The sequence below is a fragment of the Lucilia sericata genome, unplaced genomic scaffold (assembly GCF_015586225.1).
Source record: "Lucilia sericata isolate MDLA Ls3-8-SP2 unplaced genomic scaffold, ASM1558622v1 Contig000834F_arrow, whole genome shotgun sequence".
In the NCBI taxonomy this organism is placed as follows: domain Eukaryota; kingdom Metazoa; phylum Arthropoda; class Insecta; order Diptera; family Calliphoridae; genus Lucilia; species Lucilia sericata.
The window spans coordinates 31344-51026 of record NW_023994826.1 but is presented as its reverse complement, the minus strand read 5'-3'; the positions used below and the strand labels follow the sequence as shown (position 1 = coordinate 51026).

Sequence of the window (19683 nt, the reverse complement as noted above, 5' to 3'; positions counted from 1 at the left end):
TTTATAAATTTTATAAAAGCTCAAGGCAGTAGTTGAATCGACATAAATCTTGCTAAAGTTTGTTAATTTTGTAAACAGCTGATGATATCATTTAACACCAGCTGTGAATACCCCTATTGCAGCAACATAACCTCAACTCATACAATTTATTTAAATCATAATCAACAGTTATTGTTTTGTCTGATTTATTGGTTTTAAAATAAATATTGTAAATTTTTTATAAAATAATTTGCAAAATTTCTTTAAATATAATAAATTAAATAAAGTTTAAAAAAAGCCGCCGTATTACGGCTGAATGAAGAAAGAAACAGACAAAAATTTATTTAAACAAATAAGAAATTATAGTCGGGCGAGGTCGACCATATAGTGCTCTACACCAGTTATAAAGATTTACATGAACGGATGGTCAGACGTACGGACGGATGGGCGGACAGACAGACAGACAGACAGACAGACAGACAGACAGACAGACAGACAGACAGACAGACAGACAGACAGACAGACAGACAGACAGACATACAGACAGACGGACATACGAACGGAAATAGCTAAATCGACTCAGAAAATGATTCTAAGCCGATTGGTGGGTACAGGACTAATATTATTGTGCGTTACAAACATTAGCACAAACCCAATATACCCTCCCCACCAAAGTGGTGTAGGGTATCAAAAAATGTAACTGTTGTTCACAAAAAAAAACTTTAAACAAAAACTCATTTAAAAAAAGGTAAATAAACCTTTTTTAGTTTATGAGTGTTAATTTTTTGTTGTTAAACTTTAAAAAAAGTGTAACTTTATATTTTGCTGTTTTTATTTTAATAAAATACAAACGTGACTTTTATAAAAAAAAAAACAAAAAAATAAAAATTTTTTAAGTGGCCATGATTTAAAAGTGTAATAAACCTTTTTTTCCAGAATTCCACATAAAATAAGAACTGAAAGAAATCAAAAAGTATTTAAGCATTTTTAAAAGGAAATTATAAATTCCCTTAATCTAATGATCCATTATAAGTTCATTATAGTTTTTGTTTCTATCTAGATCCCCTATTCTTTGAAATCAACATAAATTAAAGCACTCAAGCATTAAAATTGTCTAGAAATTATTATTGGTTTATATCTATATTTATAAAAGAGAGGGGGAAATGCCTCTCATATACATACTATAAAGCTAAACATATTTTCCTTTTATTAACTTTATGACATTAAAACATTTGTATGTTGCAAATTTTATGCCCTTTATTCTTAGCTTTAAGGAATTTTTAATATTTCCGCTATATGTCAAGCAACTGAGAGGGGGAGCTGCAATGAGAACACTCAATCCAGTTGAAATATGCCTTAAATGCTAACTGCTCTATGCCAAAATGTTTCTTAAATTTAGCTATGTGTTAAAACCATTGTTAACTTGTTAATAGTCGTTTTTTGCAGTAGACACTGAGTCATTTAAAAGAAAATTACAAAAATGTAACATTTACAAAAGCAACAAAAGATTGCTTATTTATTTCCCCTCCTCCTTTTTTAAACTCTTTGTAAAAGTGCCACATACTCTTCTTCTTTTTTCCGTTATTATCATTGTGTTAATTTCCCTTTATTTCCCACAGAGTTGCATTTTTGTTTTTTTTTCCTGTTAGTGATGCAAATGACAGTTTTTGTTAGAATTTTTCCATTCTTCCATATTTAACAATAATGTTTATTTAAGAAAAATTATTCTTTACTATTGTTGTACATACATGTATTGTAGAGCTTTTTCAAATGTTTTTAACGATTAGTCACCATTTTCAAGCATTCACTGGGTTTAAGAAAAAAAGGTCTATTCGTTGGATATACTCGGTTATTGTTTGTTAAAGTATTAGAAGTTTAATAACAAAGGAAATGTTTACGATTTGTTATCAAATAAGGGATTCCCAAGAATTAAACAATTTTATAGAATCAAAAAAGAAAACTGTTTTACAGGCTAGAATATAAAATAGACTATATAATAGACTATAGAATAGACTATAGAATAGACTATAGAATAGACTATAGAATAGACTATAGACTAGACTATAGACTAGACTATAGACTAGACTATAGACTAGACTATAGACTAGACTATAGACTAGACTATAGACTAGACTATAGACTAGACTAGACTACTATAGACTAGACTATAGACTAGACTATAGACTAGACTATAGACTAGACTATAGACTAGACTATAGACTAGACTATAGACTAGACTATAGACTAGACTATAGACTAGACTATAGACTAGACTATAGACTAGACTATAGACTAGACTATAGACTAGACTATAGACTAGACTATAGACTAGACTATAGACTAGACTATAGACTAGACTATAGACTAGACTATAGACTAGACTATAGACTAGACTATAGACTAGACTATAGACTAGACTATAGACTAGACTATAGACTAGACTATAGACTAGACTATAGACTAGACTATAGACTAGACTATAGACTAGACTATAGACTAGACTATAGACTAGACTATAGACTAGACTATAGACTAGACTATAGACTATACTAGACTAGACTATATACTAGACTATAGACTAGACTATAGACTAGACTATAGACTAGACTATAGACTAGACTATAGACTAGACTATAGACTAGACTAGACTATAGACTAGACTATAGACTAGACTAGACTAGACTATAGACTAGACTAGACTACTAGACTAGACTATAGACTAGACTAGACTAGACTATAGACTAGACTAGACTATAGACTAGACTAGACTATAGACTAGACTATAGACTAGACTAGACTATAGACTAGACTAGACTATAGACTAGACTAGACTAGACTAGACTAGACTAGACTATAGACTAGACTAGACTAGACTAAGACTAGACTATAGACTAGACTACTAAGACTATACTATAGACTAGACTATAGACTAGACTATAAGACTAGACTATAGACTAGACTATAGACTAGACTATAGACTAGACTATAGACTAGACTATAGACTAGACTATAGACTAGACTATAGACTAGACTATAGACTAGACTATAGACTAGACTATAGACTAGACTAGAGACTAGACTATAGACTAGACTATAGACTAGACTATAGACTAGACTATAGACTAGACTATAGACTAGACTATAGACTAGACTATAGACTAGACTATAGACTAGACTATAGACTAGACTATAGACTAGACTATAGACTAGACTATAGACTAGACTATAGACTAGACTATAGACTAGACTATAGACTAGACTATAGACTAGACTATAGACTAGACTATAGACTAGACTATAGACTAGACTATAGACTAGACTATAGACTAGACTAGACTATAGACTAGACTAGACTAGACTATAGACTAGACTAGACTATAGACTAGACTAGACTATAGACTAGACTATAGACTAGACTATAGACTAGACTATAGACTAGACTATAGACTAGACTATAGACTAGACTATAGACTAGACTATAGACTAGACTATAGACTAGACTATAGACTAGACTATAGACTAGACTATAGACTAGACTATAGACTAGACTATAGACTAGACTATAGACTAGACTATAGACTAGACTATAGACTAGACTATAGACTAGACTATAGACTAGACTATAGACTAGACTATAGACTAGACTATAGACTAGACTATAGACTAGACTATACACTAGACTATAGACTAGACTATAGACTAGACTAGACTATAGACTAGACTAGACTATAGACTAGACTAGACTATAGACTAGACTAGACTAGACTATAGACTAGACTAGACTATAGACTAGACTATAGACTAGACTATAGACTAGACTAGACTATAGACTAGACTAGACTATAGACTAGACTAGACTATAGACTAGACTAGACTATAGACTAGACTAGACTAGACTATAGACTAGACTAGACTATAGACTAGACTATAGACTAGACTATAGACTAGACTATAGACTAGACTATAGACTAGACTATAGACTAGACTATAGACTAGACTATAGACTAGACTAGACTATAGACTAGACTAGACTAGACTATAAACTAGACTAGACTATAGACTAGACTAGACTATAGACTAGACTAGACTATAGACTAGACTATAGACTAGACTAGACTATAGACTAGACTAGACTATAGACTAGACTAGACTATAGACTAGACTAGACTATAGACTAGACTATAGACTAGACTAGACTAGACTATAGACTAGACTAGACTAGACTAGACTATAGACTAGACTAGACTATAGACTAGACTAGACTATAGACTAGACTAGATATAGACTAGACTAGACTATAGACTAGACTAGACTATAGACTAGACTATAGACTAGACTATAGAGACTATAGACTAGACTATAGACTAGACTATAGACTAGACTATAGACTAGACTATAGACTAGACTAGATAGACTATAGACTAGACTATAGACTAGACTATAGACTAGACTATAGACTAGACTATAGACTAGACTATAGACTAGACTATAGACTAGACTATAGACTAGACTATAGACTAGACTATAGACTAGACTATAGACTAGACTATAGACTAGACTATAGACTAGACTATAGACTAGACTATAGAGACTATAGACTAGACTATAGACTAGACTATAGACTAGACTATAGACTAGACTATAGACTAGACTATAGACTAGACTATAGACTAGACTATAGACTAGACTATAGACTAGACTATAGACTAGACTATAGACTAGACTATAGACTAGACTATAGACTAGACTATAGACTAGACTATAGACTAGACTATAGACTAGACTATAGACTAGACTAGACTATAGACTAGACTATAGCTAGACTATAGACTAGACTATAGACTAGACTATAGACTAGACTATAGACTAGACTATAGACTAGACTATAGACTAGACTATAGACTAGACTATAGACTAGACTATAGACTAGACTATAGACTAGACTAGACTAGACTATGACTAGACTATAGACTAGGACTATAGACTAGACTATAGACTAGACTATAGACTAGACTATAGACTAGACTATAGACTAGACTATAGACTAGACTATAGACTAGACTATAGACTAGACTATAGACTAGACTATGACTAGACTATAGACTAGACTATAGACTAGACTATAGACTAGACTATAGACTAGACTTAGACTAGACTATAGACTAGACTATAGACTAGACTATAGACTAGACTATAGACTAGACTATAGACTAGACTATAGACTAGACTATAGACTAAGACTATAGACTAGACTATAGACTAGACTATAGACTAGACTTAGACTAGACTATAGACTAGACTATAGACTAGACTATAGACTAGACTATAGACTAGACTATAGACTAGACTATAGACTAGACTATAGACTAGACTATAGACTAGACTATAGACTAGACTATAGACTAGACTATAGACTAGACTATAGACTAGACTATAGACTAGACTATAGACTAGACTATAGACTAGACTATAGACTAGACTATAGACTAGACTATAGACTAGACTATAGACTAGACTATAGACTAGACTATAGACTAGACTATAGACTAGACTATAGACTAGACTATAGACTAGACTATAGACTAGACTATAGACTAGACTATACTAGACTATAGACTAGACTATAGACTAGACTATAGACTAGACTATAGACTAGACTATAGACTAGACTATAGACTAGACTATAGACTAGACTATAGACTAGACTATAGACTAGACTATAGACTAGACTATAGACTAGACTATAGACTAGACTATAGACTAGACTATAGACTAGACTATAGACTAGACTATAGACTAGACTATAGACTAGACTATAGACTAGACTATAGACTAGACTATAGACTAGACTATAGACTAGACTATAGACTAGACTATAGACTAGACTATAGACTAGACTATAGACTAGACTATAGACTAGACTATAGACTAGACTATAGACTAGACTATAGACTGGACTATATAGACTATAGACTAGACTATAGACTAGACTATAGACTAGACTATAGACTAGACTATAGACTAGACTATAGACTAGACTATAGACTAGACTATAGACTAGACTATAGACTAGACTATAGACTAGACTATAGACTAGACTATAGACTAGACTATAGACTAGACTATAGACTAGACTATAGACTAGACTATAGACTAGACTATAGACTAGACTATAGACTAGACTATAGACTAGACTATAGACTAGACTATAGACTAGACTATAGACTAGACTATAGACTAGACTATAGACTAGACTAGACTAGACTATAGACTAGACTATAGACTAGACTATAGACTAGACTATAGACTAGACTATAGACTAGACTATAGACTAGACTATAGACTAGACTATAGACTAGACTATAGACTAGACTATAGACTAGACTATAGACTAGACTAGACTATAGACTAGACTAGACTATAGACTAGACTATAGACTAGACTATAGACTAGACTATAGACTAGACTATAGACTAGACTATAGACTAGACTATAGACTAGACTATAGACTAGACTATAGACTAGACTATAGACTAGACTATAGACTAGACTAGACTATAGACTAGACTAGACTATAGACTAGACTAGACTATAGACTAGACTATAGACTAGACTATAGACTAGACTATAGACTAGACTATAGACTAGACTATAGACTAGACTATAGACTAGACTATTGACTAGACTATAGACTAGACTATAGACTAGACTATAGACTAGACTATAGACTAGACTATAGACTAGACTATAGACTAGACTATAGACTAGACTATAGACTAGACTATAGACTAGACTATAGACTAGACTATAGACTAGACTATAGACTAGACTATAGACTAGACTATAGACTAGACTATAGACTAGACTATAGACTAGACTATAGACTAGACAATTGTGAAGAAAAAAAACTACTATCTTTACATCAACTGGTACTACCTACCCATCCCTGCATGAAACCGTTATTAATTCTTGACACGTTTAATACTTTTTCATTTGTTTTGATTTCTTTTTGTTGTTTCGCTCTCTTTCTTAACAAAAAACATCAAAGAAGAAGACATTCATGTTTCTACCGCTAAGTGGGTGTGTGCGTTTGTTTATATTTATGCAAATAATGATTGGCAACGTCATTTTTCAATTCAGACATTTGATGTAATAATACAGAGTTGGTTACGTTATAAAATTTTAAAAATTTATGCGTATGAAAAAAAAACATGTTTATAATTGAAATGTATGGAATTTTTTTTAACATAAAATAATGATTGATTAAACTTTGTTTTTTTTTTGTGTGTAAAAGGAACTTAACAAAATGTAAATGTTGAAGTTAATTTGACAAACCAGAAAAATATTGTGAGTCATAATATAAAATTTAAAAAAAATTTTGTGTATAAAGTTATTTTCTTAGCTTTAAAAATAAATGAATAAGCGTTAAAACGTTTTATCAGTTGAAAAAAAAAAAACAAATAATGTGTTTTATAACATTAACACAGTTTTAATTTTATTTAAAAAATTTATAAATTTTTTTATTTAATATAAAATTTAAAATTTTGGTTTTTGATTATGATTTATTTTTTCCATACTCTCTCTCAAGTGTTTATTAAATAATGACAATAATATTATTACTATTATTTTTTTTAATAAACGAAACAATTAAAATTTATTAATAATTAAAATAACAGTTTGGAATATGGAAAAGTACCCTTTAAAAATAATAGAAAAGAAAACACTTAGAGAAAAAAATCTATTTTATAAATTTCACATGAATATTGTTTTTGTAAAATTTGTTTGAATTAAGCCATAAATAACACTATTTAAAACTTATTTTCTAGCTGTCATTTTATATAATTAAAATTCCTTACAAGATTTCTTTGTTATTGTTTTTCTTATTGTTGTTGTTGTTTTTGTTTTACGTATTACGTTTTGGTTCTTTCACTAAACAGCTGCTGTCTGTCGAATGCTAACATTAGATAATTTGAAAAGTATTTGAAAATATTTTTCTATAAATTTATTAAACGGCCATTGAATTTTGATCTCAGTTATAATAAATATTGTAATAAATTAATAACAAATGTAAATATACAAGAAGAATTCTTAAATAATGAAAAATATTTTTGTATATTTCTAGAGGAAGCGTTTTAAAAAACTGTATGAAATAATTGCAAACATGCGATTGCGATTTTTTTCGTATTACGTTTGTTTCCCAGAATATTAAATTAATGGGATTTTTTTTTAAATTTTTTGTTCTTTTTATTTGTTTGTTTTTTTAGGAAGACATCAAAGGAATTTTAATTGTTATGAAATATTTAATTTTGTATAAGAATAAACTTTTGTAAATTTTAAAGATAAAGGCAATTTTATGGAAAATTTGTTGGGTTAAGACAAGTTTACTTGAAGATATTCTAGTATAAAGTCTGGACTGTAGTATGGTATATAGATTTGACAAGTCTTGGCTCTATTCTAGTCTATAGTGTAGTGTATAGTATAGTCTAGTCTATAGTTTAGTCTGTAATATAGTCTATGGTCTAGTCTATCGTATAGTCTATAATATACATAGTCTGTAGTTTAGTCTATAGTCTAATCTATAGCCAAGTCTATAGTCTAGTTTATAGCCTAGACTATAGTACATATGGACTATGGGCTATAGTCTAGTTCATATTCTAGTATATATTGAAGTCTATAGTTTAGTCTATATTCAAGTTTATAGTTTAGTCTATATTCAAGTCTATAGTCTAGTCTATAGTCTAGTCTATAGTCTAGTCTATAGTCTAGTCTATAGTCTAGTCTATAGTCTAGTCTATAATCTAGTCTATAGTCTAGTCTAGTCTAGTCTATAGTCTAGTCTATAGTCTAGTCTATAGTCTAGTCTATAGTCTAGTCTATAGTCTAGTCTATAGTCTAGTCTATAGTCTAGTCTATAGTCTAGTCTATAGTCTAGTCTATAGTCTAGTCTATAGTCTAGTCTATAGTCTAGTCTATAGTCTAGTCTAGTAGTCTATAGTCTAGTCTATAGTCTAGTCTATAGTCTAGTCTATAGTCTAGTCTATAGTCTAGTCTATAGTCTAGTCTATAGTCTAGTCTATAGTCTAGTCTATAGTCTAGTCTATAGTCTAGTCTATAGTCTAGTCTATAGTCTAGTCTATAGTCTAGTCTATAGTCTAGTCTATAGTCTAGTCTATAGTCTAGTCTATAGTCTAGTCTATAGTCTAGTCTATAGTCTAGTCTATAGTCTAGTCTATAGTCTAGTCTATAGTCTAGTCTATAGTCTAGTCTATAGTCTAGTCTATAGTCTAGTCTATAGTCTAGTCTATAGTCTAGTCTATAGTCTAGTCTATAGTCTAGTCTATAGTCTAGTCTATAGTCTAGTCTATAGTCTAGTCTATAGTCTAGTCTATAGTCTAGTCTATAGTCTAGTCTATAGTCTAGTCTATAGTCTAGTCTATAGTCTAGTCTAGTCTCATAGTCTAGTCTATAGTCTAGTCTATAGTCTAGTCTATAGTCTAGTCTATAGTCTAGTCTATAGTCTAGTCTATAGTCTAGTCTATAGTCTAGTCTATAGTCTAGTCTATAGTCTAGTCTATAGTCTAGTCTATAGTCAAGACTATAGATTGGATTATAAAATATGTTGAACTAGACTAGACTGTAGCCATGAGCTATGGTCTATCAGCTGTTACACACATAAATAAATGTTAAACTCATCAGTTAAATATTTAAAATTCTTTATCTTAAATACTTTCGAAATCCTTTTGTTAAATATGTACTTAAAAAAATCAAATATTTAAAATAGATTTAAAATAAATGTTAACAACAAGGCAGAAGAAGAAAAACGAAACGAAAAGATTAATTGAAAATTGTGCAATGTTATGCCAAGATTTTTTTGTATCACATTATCTTGATAGAGAGTTGCATTGACAGACGGACAAATAGACATACTACCTGGAGTACAAAACAAAACGAGACCATAACAAATCTCTAACGTAATGTGTTTGCCACATACAAATTTTTGTATTTTAAATAAATATATTTTGAATTTTTTTCGTATTTTTTTTGCATGCATGCAGATAAACAACAACTTATTTAAAATGCATTCTTATGTTTAAATAAATTTAATGTCTGTATCTGTTGAGTCTGTCTGTCTGTCTGTCTTTCTAGCTAACTGACTGTTTGTCCGTCCTTACGTTTGTTTTTACATCTAGGCATAAGAGTTCTTTCATAATGTCCGTTCCTGAGGTTTTAGCTTTAAAATACAATGGGAGTTATGTTGCTAGGCTTTTTGTGGTTGTTGCTGGCGGTTGGGGGATTTTGTGGCCCTGCTGCTTTTTGACTGGCCTTTTGTCAGTCTATCAAAAGACAACGTCTCAGGCCGAGACCGACTTGTCAGTTTATAGAATTTGAAATGCTCTTAACTAATTTACCTTACACCTTTTGTGGCAACACAAAAAAAGTATACACGTTTAGGTTTCTCTTTTTTTTTTGTTACATTACATCCGCTCCACTCTGCTGAGTTTTGTTGTTGTTTTTTCCTACTCTAGTGTTTTTTTCCAAACAAAAGATGATCTGTTAAGATAAAATTGCTGCTCAGAAGTTTTAAGACAAAATGATGTTTTAAGGTAGATTTTTGTTTTGTTTTGTTGTTTTAAGCTTTAAACAAAATCTTGGCATAAAACGACCTTGAATTGTTGGTCTACAAATAAATACATGCAACATTTTTTTTCTGTTGCTGTTGTTTAAGAATCAAGATTAATGGAATTGAAAGAAAAATTAAATACAAATCACTGAAAACCCAAGCAGGCAACACACACTGAGTTGTACAAGTACATATAACATTTAAATGGCCTCCTCTAAGATTTTTTTTCAGATTTTTTTTGCATTATTTGTGTATTTTATTTGTTTGGCTTGATATAAAAAAATCTTTTTTTAAACAAAAATTTTTTTGCGTCTTTTTCTTTATAAATATTGTTTGGAGTGTCTTAGTTTAATTTGGCCTAGAGCGTTATTTGTTGTCTGTTTTACAATAGAATACATTATTGCATGACTAACACACATGGGTCCAGAGTGTTAAGAAAAAACTCATATAAGCAATTTTTTTTAACACTTTAACGCGCTTTGTTGCGTAAAAGAATTTTGTACAAAAAAAATGTGAAATAATAGTAATTAAGAAGCTTAATTTTTATTCCACAGGAACTAATCGACTTAAAATGGTTCCACTATAAAGTAGCAAAAATTCTAAAGTCCAGTCTATGGTATAGTCTATAGTTTAGTTTATATTCTGCATTATCGACTATAGTTTAGTCTATAGTCATGACAATAGTCTACAGTCTTGTTAATAGTCTAGTCCTTCATTATACTCTACACCACTTTAGTGGGGAGGGTATATTGGGTTTGTGCTGATGTTTGTAACGCACAATAATATTGGCCCTATACCCACCTTAAAGTATACCAATCGGAATCATTATCATTTTCTGAGTCGATTTAGCTATGTCCGTCCGTCTGTCCGACCGTCCGTCCGTCTGTCCGTCTGTCTGTCTGTCCGTCCATGTAAACCTTGTAATCAAACTACAGGTCGCAATTTTAAAGATAATTCAATGAAATTTGGTACATGACCTTCTATTGTCACAGGGACGATGCCTATTGCAAATGGTTAAGATCGGTATATTATTTCACCAAGCCCCCATACAACTGAACCTCCGAATAGGGCTTGTAAACCTTGTAATCAAACAACAGGTCGCAATTTTGTAGATAATTCAATGAAATTTGGCACACGATCTTCTATAGTATCGCAGACGAAGCCTATTGAAAATGGTTTACATCGGTCCATTATTTCACCTAGCCCTCATACAACTGAACCCCCGAATAGGGCTTGTAAACCTTGTAATCAAACTACAGGTCGCAATTTTGAAGATAATTCAATGAAATTTGGCACACGATCTTCTATAGTATCGCAGACGAAGCCTATTGAAAATGGTTTACATAATTCAATGAAATTTGGCACACGATCTTCTATAGTATCGGAGACGAAGCCTATTGCAAATGTTTTACATCGGTCCATTATTTCACCTAGCCCCCATACAACTGAACCCGCCGAATAAGGCTCTTAAGTTCATAATTATGTTTAATATACTTGTATCTCGACAAAAAGCTGCAAAACCAAGTTCTATACTAGCCTTTATGATTCTCATGAATTTTATAATTATAGGGTCTCATTTGACCATAGCCCCTATACAAAGACCCCTTCAAAATTTGACTTAAATATCCACAATTTTATTCAACAATAAATGGCTTAAGTACATCAGAGACAAGGTACAATTCAACTTAAATGCTTTATTATGAAAACTAAATCACATTTTAATTTTATAACAGGTGTAGGGTATTATATGGTCGGCCTCGCCCGACTATAATTTCTTACTTGTCTTTATTATAATCTATTTTATCGTCTTTGCTATATTTTATAATAAATATTCCAAAGTCTTTCATTTTTGTCACATCACCCGCTTTTGAAATAAATCTGTAAATCAATACAACAACCAAATTGCATGATTGCAATTAAAAGTTTAATTAGCCGTAAACATTCATTCGTTCGTTCATTCAATAAATACACCCAAGAAAAAATGTGATGTGTCATTTGTCATAACAACAATTATGGTTAAATAAAATAAATATTTCTTAAATGAGCTGTATTTTTTTAATATAATTAACAATTGATTTGTTTACAAATTAACGAGATGAAAAAAAAAAAAAATATCCAATTATACAGCCTAAACCATTGCCGAATATTTTTCAAAAAAAAAAAGTAATGATTACTGGAAGGCTACTTAGTCTTAATTTTTTTGCCTTATTTTTATACTGTTCAAGGTTTTTGTCAAGAATATTATATTTCTTTTTAAAACAAATTAGGTAGTTTTTGTTTGTTGGTTATTTGTTTATTTACTTTTTTTGTTATAAGTATTTTGTTTATAAATTGTTAAGGAGTTTTTTTTTTTGCTTAAAAGTCAAGCAATTATATGTAGATTTTAGGTGTTTGAAGTTCAAGGTTAACATTTGTTTTTAAGGTTAAGTAAAAAAAAATAATCCTTGTTATTGTTTAATTTTGTCTTTGTTGCTGGAATGTTATGTTTATTTTTCAAAAGCTTTTAAGAAATGGAATGTCTAGACTTTTAATACCTAAGAGAAATTTTAGAAGCAGTATTAGTTTGTTGTAATTTATTATAAAGTATTAGACTAGACTTCAGATGAGGCTGTAGACTATACTGTAGTTAAAACTATAAAGAAAGCTACATATATTCTGGAATAATAATTTGACTTTAGACTAGACTAGAAACTAAACTTAAGACAAGACTTTACAATAAACTTTAGACTACACTTTAGGCTATATTATAGACTAGACTATGGACAATACTGGAATAGACTATGGAGTAGCCTACAGCCTAGACTATGGACTAAACTTTGGACCAAACTATAGACTAGACTTTATGGTATAGACTACAGACTTGGCAATAGATTAGACTATTAACTACACTATAGTTTAGACTAAAGACTATACTAGGGACAAGACTACTAACTAGAATATAGACTAGACTGTAGAGTAGACTATGGCCTAGCCTATAGACTATGAACGAGACTATAGATTAGGCTGAGAACTAGACTACTGACTTGAGAATATACTAGAGTATAGACTTGACTGTCGACAAAACTGTAGACTAGACTTGACCATAGACTCTAGACTAGAAAATAGACCAGACTATAGAATATAGCTAGGCAAGGGACTAGACTATACAATTAACTATAGACTAGACTTTAGAAGAGATTATGGAAAAGACTAGACTATAGACTAAACTATAGACTAGACTATAGACTAGACTATAGACTAGACTATATACTAGACTATAGACTAGACTTTAGACTAGACTATAGACTAGACTATAGACTAGACTATTGACTAGACTATAGCCTAGACTATAGACTAGACTATAGACTAGACTATAGACTAGGCTATAGACTAGGCTATAGACTAGGCTATAGACTAGGCTATAGACTAGGCTATAGACTAGGCTATAGACTAGTCTATAGACTAGACTATAGACTAGACTATAGACTAGACTATAGACTAGACTATAGACTAGACTATAGACTAGACTATAGACTAGACTATAGACTAGACTATAGACTAGACTATAGACTAGACTATAGACTAGACTATAGACTAGACTATAGACTAGACTATAGACTAGACTATAGACTAGACTATAGACTAGACTATAGACTAGACTATAGACTAGACTATAGACTAGACTATAGACTAGACTATAGACTAGACTATAGACTAGACTATAGACTAGACTATAGACTAGACTATAGACTAGACTATAGACTAGACTATAGACTAGACTATAGACTAGACTATAGACTAGACTATAGACTAGACTATAGACTAGACTATAGACTAGACTATAGACTAGACTATAGACTAGACTATAGACTAGACTATAGACTAGACTATAGACTAGACTATAGACTAGACTATAGACTAGACTATAGACTAGACTATAGACTAGACTATAGACTAGACTATAGACTAGACTATAGACTAGACTATAGACTAGACTATAGACTAGACTATAGACTAGACTATACTAGACTAGACTATAGACTAGACTATAGACTAGACTATAGACTAGACTATAGACTAGACTATAGACTAGAATATAAACTAGACTATAGACGGGACTATAGACTAGACTATAGACTAGGCTATAGATCGGACTATAGACTAAATTACTTATTAGACTATAGACTAGTCTACTTGATTATAGATTAGACTAGACTATAGACTAGATAATAGACTAGACTATAGACTAGGCTATAGACTAGACTATAATTTAGACAAGACTAAAAAGGCTAAATAATGAACTATAGTCAAGACTGGAGGCTAGACAATAAGAAATTTCGATTTCGTCTGTTTTACATCTGTATAAGCACATGTTGCCCATCACTGCATGAAATAAATGATTTATATTGTCTATGTATAATATCTCATAAACTAAACCAAAAGTAAACAATTTTTCTTAGCTTTTCGGTTTATTTACTCTTTAGCCCTTAAAAAGGGCCGCTCTCTAACAACTTTAATTAATATTTATTTAAATATTTACTCTCTGAACTTTGTTAATCAATTTCTATTAATAGACTATTTAATTATATTAAATGTGTGCTCGGCCTATCTATTACAAAAAATATGACGTTATTATTTATGACCTTTTTAACTTGAAAATAACAAAAGATTATCTCTTGATCACTCTAATAAACAAATATTTAATTAAATTGCAGGGTAAATAAAATTTTAATTTTTTGGAATTTAAAAAAAATATTTACTTAATGTAAATTATTTTAAAAACAAATGCATTTATCAAGTTCATGAACCTTTTTTTTCGAAAAAAAATAATGTGACAAAATGTTTGTATTATATTTGAGGAAATTTTTTTTAATGAGTAAATGATTTATTGGAGTTTTTGGAAATGTTGTTTTGTTTTAAAGGGTTAATGATTGTTATTTGCCTGCTTCACTTACATTTTAAGTAGTAAATAATTTATATATTTTTTGTTTTAATTATTTGTTTATCTTCAAAATTTAATTATTAAGTTGTTTTGTAAAATTATGAGTTTTAAAAGAAACGTTTGGGTTATACAAACATAAATTTTAAAAACCTTTTTTTGTAATGATTTTGTTAAGAGTTAAAATGTTTCACCTACAGTAGGAAGCAAAAGTAGTGGCACAAACCAGAGTGGATGCGCAAACTATCCAAACTAGGGCTTTTAAGTTTGAGGAGAAAGTAGATAATTTCCTTTGATAACTTATGTAATGCAGCTCGAAAATTAAAATGTTGTTATTATACTTTTCCTCGCCACTGTAACCATAACTTTATAGTTTGTCATTAACTGCTCTACTGTAATGATGCTTTATTTTTATGCACTTTTTTTGTGTTTCACTACTCTTAACTGAAACTGTGTATGTTTTCAGTGAAATAAACTAAAATACAATTGTCAAGTTCAATGTCTTTTCTCAGATTTTCAACTTGAAATTATTTGCTTAAAGATACAACATATGGATGTTTATATTCACAATATTATTGCTGTTTATTTCATTTTGTCAATGTTGACACCAACATTAATCTTATTTTAAATTAAGACCTGTGAAAAAAAATTATAATTTGTTTAAGGAAATAAATATTTTTATAAATAATTATATAGTGGAGAAGACTTTACGGAATAAAAGTTTATTATAAAAAAATAATAATAATTGCAATTATATGGATACCCAGATAAAATGATGAATGAGTTTGTCGTCAATTAAATGTCTAGAAGAACAATAAATTGTTTAAAAAACTTTAGCAATAAATACGATAAAATAAAATATTTTCAAAACTAGGAAGTGATTTTCTTAAAAGTCTTTGTTTTTAAGCTTTAACGGTAAAAGGATTTGAAAATTATACTGCCGGGATTTATAAACTTGAGCCTATAGTCAAGGCTAGAGTATGGACTAATCTAGTTTTTAGACTATATACTTAACAATAGAATAGACTATAAACTAGACTATAGACTATACTATAGAATAGACTAGACTATAGACTAACTATAGACTGACTATAGACTAGACTTTTATAGACTAGACTATAGACACTAGGACTAGACTAGATAGAATAGACTATAGACTACTATAGACTATATAGACTAGACTATAAAGATAGACTAGACTAGACTAGACTAGACTATAGTATGACTACGAATAGACTATAGACTAGACATAGACTGATTAGACTGACTATAGACTAACTAAGGGGACTAGACTATAGATAACTATAGACAGATATAACTAGACATAGACTAGACTATAGACTAGACTATAGACTAGACTATAGACTAGACTATAGACTAGACTATAGACTAGACTATAGACTAGACTATAGACTAGACTATAGACTAGACTATAGACTAGACTATAGACTAGACTATAGACTAGACTATAGACTAGACTATAGACTAGACTATAGACTAGACTATAGACTAGACTATAGACTAGACTATAGACTAGACTATAGACTAGACTATAGACTAGACTATAGACTAGACTATAGACTAGACTATAGACTAGACTATAGACTAGACTATAGACTAGACTATAGACTAGACTATAGACTAGACTATAGACTAGACTATAGACTAGACTATAGACTAGACTATAGACTAGACTATAGACTAGACTATAGACTAGACTATAGACTAGACTATAGACTAGACTATAGACTAGACTATAGACTAGACTATAGACTAGACTATAGACTAGACTATAGACTAGACTATAGACTAGACTATAGACTAGACTATAGACTAGACTATAGACTAGACTATAGACTAGACTATAGACTAGACTATAGACTAGACTATAGACTAGACTATAGACTAGACTATAGACTAGACTATAGACTAGACTATAGACTAGACTATAGACTAGACTATAGACTAGACTATAGACTAGACTATAGACTAGACTATAGACTAGACTATAGACTAGACTATAGACTAGACTACTAGACTAGACTAGACTATAGACTAGACTATAGACTAGACTATAGACTAGACTATAGACTAGACTATAGACTAGACTATAGACTAGACTATAGACTAGACTATAGACAATAGACTAGACAATAGACTAGACTATAGACTAGACTATAGACTAGACTATAGACTAGACTATAGACTAGACTATAGACTAGACTATAGACTAGACTATAGACTAGACTATAGACTAGACTATAGACTAGACTATAGACTAGACTATAGACTAGACTATAGACTAGACTATAGACTAGACTACAGACTAGACTATTTACTGGACTAAAGACTAGATTAAAATGTTCGACTTGAAAATTTTTAGTAAAATTTAAAATTTTAAATAAATTTTCATTGGTTTTGGCTGCAACTCTTTCTTTTTATACTTATTTCCAAGTTAAATCCCTTTTCTTCAAAATGATTTAAAAATATTTCTGTCAGTTTGTTGAAAATTTTTTTTCAATTGATTATTGCTCTTTACTCTTTATATGATGATTTTAAGTAAATTATTAAATTGAAATAATTTAATTAAATATTTTGATGAACTGAAAATAAACTCTACCAAAAAAGAAAAATTCTTTAGCAAAAATGAACTCTACAAGCAAATCTTAATTGTTTAGCATTTTAATTAAAAGCAATAATATAAATCAACAAATTAAATGCAGAGTGGATAATAAGATTACAGGGGGGAACTTTAAGACCAGCATAAAAATACTCAAAATTAAAGCTTTAAAAAAAGGCCAGGGGAAAAATAGTGAGGGAGATAAATATAAAAGCTGAGGGGAAATTGGGCACACTTTTAAGATTTTATATATTCACGGTTTTGTTTTACAACAACTTTGTATATTTTTAAGCTTAAGGTTTTCCTGAAACCTTATATTTATTTCCACTGCTGTAGTTATTCTTTTACTCTAAAAAGATCTAACAAAATAAACAAACAGCCAAAACTCAAATCAGGGAATTGTTGTTAAAGTCACACCAAAAAAATATTAACAATTGACCTACAAAAATAAATTAAAAAGCAAATAAACCAAACTGACAGAAAAACAAATTTGTCTCTTTCTCTGTCTGGTTTTGTTTTAAGCCAAAAAAACCTTTTTAACTTTAAAAAATCATGGTCAAGTTCACGTAGACCTTTTCTAAAAATAATATTTTTTTTTGCAAATGTGAATTATTCAAAATTGATTTCAAATCTAAAACAAATTTTATGGTTTTATTTATGAAATTAATATCTTGTTTGTTACAACTTTATTTCTACTATTGTTTTTTGCTTTAAACATTTCCTTAACGTTTTCCCCTTTAAACAAAATTTATGTCTTTACCTTTAGGCCTTAATAAATTATTTTCATTATTGTTTCTCTATAAAAAAAAACGTTTTGTGGGTATTTATTAGGCTTTTTGTAAATTTTAAATTGATTTTTTTATTCAATATTTTATTTTATATTTATTATATTATTTTGTTTCATTTCAATGTTAATTATATTTATTTCTTTTAATTATTGCTTATTTTATTGGGTTTTTTAAAATAAATGATTAATTAATTTTATGTTTTTGTCTCTTTGCAGGTAATTTTCTTTTATGATTAAAACCGGGAAAGGTTACGTATAAAAATCTATTGCAGAATTAAAGATTTTCTTTAATTTTAATGATTAAAGGTAAAAGTAATTTTAAGATTTTTTTTTAAAATTTAGGAAATTATTTAACTGAAATATAAGTAACATATAATTTTAGGAAATTTCTTAATTTTAGGAATTTTTTTTTTGCAAAATTTTCATTTTAAAGGAAAATTTTTGATCATTCTATTTTTATAGAAAATTGCTGGTTTGTTTTCTCTTTATATAAGATTGTCGATATAATTTCTCTTTAAGAAGTCTCTTTAAGAAGTCATATAATTTTTCTCTTTATAGACGATCATAATTCTCTTTATAGAAATTTTTTGATGAATTCTCTCTTTCTAATAAAGTGTCAATAAATTTTCTCTTTGTAAGAAATTATCCATCAATTTTCTCCTTTTAAAGATTGATGATCTTTAATGAAAATCATGGATAAAATTTCTCTGTGATCAATTTTCTCTTTATATGTAATTGACTATAAATTTTCTCTATTT

General features: G+C 29.8%; 1 long non-coding RNA gene across 1 annotated transcript in view; it reads left to right on the top strand.

Moving 5' to 3' along the window:
* The window catches only part of LOC119608423, a 55371-nt gene extending 36085 nt beyond the window's left edge, over window positions 1–19286 (top strand). Inside the window, exon 3 of the long non-coding RNA XR_005231819.1 lies at window positions 19142–19286. This is a non-coding gene — a long non-coding RNA (uncharacterized LOC119608423). The remainder of the gene's footprint in view (window positions 1–19141) is intronic.
* Window positions 19287–19683: the final 397 nt, after the last annotated feature.